The sequence below is a fragment of the Haliotis rubra genome, unplaced genomic scaffold (genome assembly GCF_003918875.1).
Source record: "Haliotis rubra isolate DU_JTF1 unplaced genomic scaffold, ASM391887v1 Scf115, whole genome shotgun sequence".
NCBI lineage: Eukaryota > Metazoa > Mollusca > Gastropoda > Lepetellida > Haliotidae > Haliotis > Haliotis rubra.
In genome coordinates, this window is record NW_025765059.1 from 1,319,224 (window position 1) to 1,325,223 (window position 6,000).

General features: G+C 40.0%; 1 protein-coding gene across 4 annotated transcripts in view; it reads right to left on the bottom strand.

The window, feature by feature from the left end:
- The window catches only part of LOC124254498 (leucine-rich repeat serine/threonine-protein kinase 1-like), an 83,399-nt gene extending 79,656 nt beyond the window's left edge, over window positions 1–3,743 (bottom strand). For all 4 annotated transcript variants that reach the window (XR_006892481.1, XR_006892479.1, XM_046688321.1 and 1 more), the window contains exon 1: window positions 3,520–3,743. The gene's annotated coding sequence lies outside the window, so the exon portion shown is untranslated. The remainder of the gene's footprint in view (window positions 1–3,519) is intronic.
- Between the last annotated feature and the right edge of the window lie 2,257 nt (window positions 3,744–6,000).

Consider the following 6,000-nt stretch of genomic DNA (forward strand, 5'->3'; position numbering starts at 1 on the left):
TAGCCCAGACTTAAGCTGCTTTTATAGTGCTAGCTCACTGAGATACCTTGCCGGAGTGAAAGCATGAACAACATGTACCATATTTCAACGTCTTTTGGTATGACACAGCTGGGGATCGAACCCCGCAACCTTCCGCTCTCCAGGCAGATGCTCTAACCACTACACCACGGAGGCAGTCAGCTGATCCTTGACTTCTTTTGAGTAGTATGAACTAGTGGTGGTCCGATTACTTGAATTAATACAAGATTGGTCGCAATGACTAAACGACCAAGCAATCGGTCATGTTTTCTCATAATCGAACACAAACAATTTTGGAACACTTGTTTGCATCAACAATATATCACAAGGTTGGTTTTGTCTATTACATTTCATAAGCACTACTAGTTCAGTCCAAGTCATGATTGAAATTATCTTACAGACCTACAGGTAATTTATGTTCCTAACGTATCAGTCATCCTGTAAAGATGGGAAATTTGCAAATGCATTGTGTGCAATTTGCCAAGAAAAAACCGAAAGAACTACATGTGTTTTCTTTGTATTGTGCATTAAGAAACATAACCAGGAAAATTTGATAAATGACGCTAACCAATTATTTTCGATGATTGATCGGTTGTAATGAACCAATCATCAATTATGAGATTTTAACCAATTGCCAACACTAGTATATACAGCATCCCAACAATGCAGACAGAAGATTACAGGTGACATAAAAACGGGTATCATTAACCTTTATGACTATATGATTGATGTCGGGTCCTTCATCGGGTAATAAAGTTCAAGGGGAAATTATTATCGAGCAATTATCTTGTAATTGTAAATGCTTTTGTTGTACTGACACCAACATATACATTACACCTATGTAATGATATGACAAGATAACATATCAGACACTATCACAATGTGTATCACAGATATACCCGTGAAGATCCGGGTTAGAACTGATCTTCAGTAACCCATGCGTGTCGTAAGAGGCGACTAACGGGATCGGGTCGCTGACTTGGTTGACACATATCATCATGTCCTAATTGCATAGAATGATGCTCATGCTGCTGATCACTGGATTGTCTGGTCCTGACTCGATTATTTACAAACCGCCGCCATATAGCTGGAATACTGCTGAGTTCAGCGTAAAACTAAGCTCACTCACTCACTGTATCACAGATAAAATCATATATAAGGATAAAACACATTAATGCAGCACATGAAGTATAAGTATGATTAAGGTAAGATCCCGCCCACAGCACCCCACCCCCACTTAGAAGTTATAAGAACAATTTTGTATCAAGGGAACTTATTTAACCAGTTCTTCATCATACAGTCATGAAAGATTAACTCTACCAATATGAAAGGCATGGTGGTGGGCGTGGTGGGCAAGCAGGCTAAGGCGCCAGGCTAGTGATTCACCTTGAGGTGTCGGGATCGATCCCACCTGTGAGCAGGTGTAAAAACCTTGGAGTCAACTTTGTGTGCAGACTCTTTCAGTGTTGTCACAACCCCTAGTACAACCCTTAGTGTACAGTACACAACTCTGTGCACTTAAAAGAACCCACGAATCCGTTGGTATATGACCTGATGGTGGCCACATTAATATGTGCAAACACCTAGTTGCGGGTACAGCAATGGGCAGAAAACTTGGGACAAAGTACTGTGACTATGTGTCCCATTCCACCCAGCTGTGAATGGGTACCTCGTAAGGATGGGAAAGCCACATTAACTCGGTGCGCCTAGTGGCTGTAAGAGCTGCATGATCCCCAAGGAGTCGAGATTTATAATACGATGTGCCGTTGAGATTGACATCCAATGATCGAGGGAAAAACTACCAGCACCTTGAGCATGTACACGTTGCATGGATATTTGCGCTATATAAATATCCTATAATAATAATAATAATAGTAATGAAAGATCCTTAACAGCAAATAGAAATATGATGTTTCTAGATAAATCCTAGCCTAAGGTAACAAGGACTCATCTCTTAGACACACTGTTCAGTAAGACAAAATCTATGTCGACATTGTTTAATTACTTGCCTTGATTTATTTATAAAGGGGTGTCACCAAAACCATACTGGTGCCATAACCATGATAATGCACATGGACCATAATAGCAACTGCAGAGAATTATTACATCCTTGGAATATTAAGTTCTTATATATATATATTCTATAAAAACAGTGTAAAAAACATTCAGTAAAAAATGGCACACATTCATATTTCTATCTGGATGTTCTTTATATGCAGTTCCACCCAGGTATTTTCAAACAGGGTTTACAATGATCAAAGTAGGTCATTATTGGAAGGGAAATAACTCTCCTCTATCATCAGCACAAACACTGTATAATAAATATGGTATAACAAATATGGTATAACAAATATGGTATAACAAATATGGTATAACAAACATGTATATATTCTGACTGATGAGATTGCAAAACACAAATTCATAGTTTGCAGTAATAATAGTCATAATCACCATGTCACATAAGGTGCCAACTTATTACCAAGCCCGTCATCTATCATTTATCTTTCCGTGTACATAACACAGCTTCAGCATAGTTGTCACAGGTTTCTCCACCGTTGAAGGAGAAGAAATGTATTATTATATTACATATTACATTTGACCACTTTCTAAAGGCATTGTTTATTTGTGTTACACTGTGTTTAGTTCCAGTTAGTTCAAGTTACAATTTAGGAGGTGGATAGACATTCATTTCAAGTATAACTAAAATAGTACATTACAATATTATTGAATATCAGTAGATTCCACAAAGGACAACATTTAAACGAATCACACATGTATAATCCATCCATACACATATACACGTATAAAATAAAACAGTCTATTTATAGCCTCCAGGTCTGAGTAATCCAATCAGGTATCTATCCTAGAGCTAGCCCTTGTGAATGAGGCCATGTGACAGGCAGAAGGGGAGTACTGTATACTTAGTTCATGGGGAAAAGGAAATTCGTGGAAATGCTTAAGCTCACAGCACTTACTCATTGCAACATCGTTTCATCATACTGACCATGGGACAATGAGCTACATACAATGCATTTTACATCACAATGATAGCAGTCTTTGAGATAGTTTGTGACAGACTGCCTTTCTGTCCCCAAAAACCTACCCTGCCTCAACCCCTCCCAAACTCCTCCCTCCCTTCTTCCCAGGGTTATCACCCCCCTGAACCTTCTTCCTACGTGCCTCACAACTACCCTGCTTAAATATCACACTGAAACAAGACAACTTCATACAGTAACACCATGTCGTAACCTCATGGCAGCCTTTAAATATAAACTGGTACCCAAACGCTATTTGTTTATGTCTTCATGGTGATACATAGGTAAAGTTCGACTGCCCTTGTCACAGGATAGCATTCGAAGTTCCCTGTTGAGATGCTACAGGGGGATTGTGATACTAAATCTGTCGTATGTTCTGGACCGCTCGACTCACCAGCAAGACAAACAAATAATGAGTTTGGTGCTTTATAAGAATGCCTAACATTGTAAATATGAATGTACTCACCGCGGGATGTGTATACCACGTCAAGAAGTCAGCTTGTAAATAACGACACAGACTATCCTTGCCTGTGTGACCTGTTTACTTCCGGGTAGGTTTTACAAATGACCGACCTGTTTCGAGTATGCCGCCTGTTTCAATGACTGTCGGCGCTGCCACGAAAACATCATAAGTCAGTGAACCTTTCTTCTGAGAAAAGCACTTTCCCTTTGGATCTACTTCAATAGAATTAATTTATTTCCCGCGCTTTCGCGTACATGTGTGTCTGACGAAGGGAAGTGCAGATGGGTGGGGGCTTGGCCGTGGTTGGGGGGTGTGGGTGGGGAGGCGTACTTGTGAAGAATAGCTGTCATGATTTTCTTTCTCTTCACCTAAAACAACAACGTACCAATTGGTTGATATGTAGTGAATGAGTTTGATTTCACTTTGCTTCAGGGCGGTGGGGTAGCATAATGGTTATGGCGTTCGCCCGTCACGCCGATACCCGGGTTCGATTCCCCACTTGGGCACAAAGTGTGAAGCCGTGATATTGCTGGAATATTGCTAAAAGCGGCGTAAAACAAAACTCACTCACTCACTTTGCTTCAAGCCGAGGTAAGCCGGGATAATTACCTACTTCAGGGGCGTAGCTACCATTATAAAACAAGCCCGGGCTTACACATGATTTTTGCTTCAAAGGTTGAACAAGCCCTCAATACTATCTAAATATTAAGCTTTGCAACCTATCGGGCTTACACGAAACAATTGGCTTGCTACGCACCTTTACTTACTCGAAAACTATACTGGATATACAGCATTATATAGGTTTTTACGGGCTAGAATAGGTCTCCAGCACTCCATGTTGGTCGTAAGAGACGACTAAATAAGTTGCTGGTTGTCGTCACATTCCGTGATTTTGTTGGTTGCGCGTCATCGTACCAGGCTGTTGTGGATCGTTCGTCATAATAAATCACTGGTTTGTGTGGTACAGATTCGACCGTGAACAGCGCGCCACCAGACTGCTGGAATATTGATGAGTAAAGCTTTAAACAGGAAATATACAAATATGTGTGATGTTTTAGTCTGTCTCCCAAACCGTAGAGCATAAATAAATCATCTTTAGAATGATTGGGCAAGTCTAGATTGCCACAGATCTCTTTAATGAAGAACTGTTCGGGGCCCCTTTTGGGGATATTTTAAAAAAGAAATTGAGACGCCCGTCATAAAGAGGTTGTTCCGACCAGACTTGTAGAATGTTATACATATATTTTACGAGCGCTTCTATATCTATATTTTTCTATAACTGTACATATCGAAATCGTGAAATCGTGATATGATGTGTATTTCGTCACAGCAGGTTCTCACAGAAGTGTATTCGTCACATCCAACAGTCACATACCTCCGCTACCAGGAATGCAAGAGAGCGATGGATAGTCAGGGTGGGACTGTGTTCTAGAGAGTGACATTCATAGATATGAAAACGACCTTCATCGCGCTAAAATTAAGTAAAGGGTTTTGGCAGTATTATCTAAAACATTTTCCTTTGATAGTAAAAGGCAAAACATGTGCACGTCAGACAGCACTTCATATGCATCACATGCCAAATGAACCTGACGTTTCTGAGATAAAACGTGAATGTTTTTTGGAGTGAAAGATCAACCAAACAATGGAGAGTCAATATGCCGGTGTCTGTCCAGTGTCCATGCAGTTTAGAGTAATTTCTACACAAAAGGCAGTAATGACTCTTAGAAGTCAAAGTCAGTGTTTTAGGTGTGTAGTCGGACATTAAGGTTTCACGTACGGCGGGCAAAATGTTCGGGGCTTTCTATATCATTAGCTAAACATTGATAAAGTGTCTTCGAAAAATACGTACGCATCTTTTGTACCCAGCGTTTAAACAAGGGGACATAACTCTTGCAGTACTAATGTGCTGCGATTGTGTCTGTTGAACATGTACATGATTTTAAAGGTTTCAAACACGGTGAACATTGTGTCGGATCAATGGTCAATCAGTCAAGCGTGTTCTTCATGCAGCGATATTGCGGCGTAACATTTGATACTCAATATTGCAATTTAATCATGCTATTTAATATTTCGGAGAGAAAACCTTTTCACCTAAAATGTTTTGAAACAAAACTTCAGCGGCTCTACAATGATCAGTTATGGAATGATACAAGGATGTTGAGACTCTTGTGAATTACAACTAATATCACGGTTGGCAAAATAGTTTAGCTCCGGAAAGCATGGATCGTATGTAAGTATTATATACCTGTTCTTTAAAGAAAACAGTTAGATTATATGGGCAGTCTATACAGTTACGCTATGGGACGATTAGTTCAAGTTTGTAAAATGAGGGTCCACAAATGACATTGCTTCCTGTCGCCGCCGGACCTCCAAACTCACTAAAACTCTGTGCGATTCTGTAATCTGTACAAGTCTTACAGGTAGGTGTTGGCTGATTCTTGTACACCCAGCCTGCATCTCAGTTTATTTCTTGGGAAATACTTT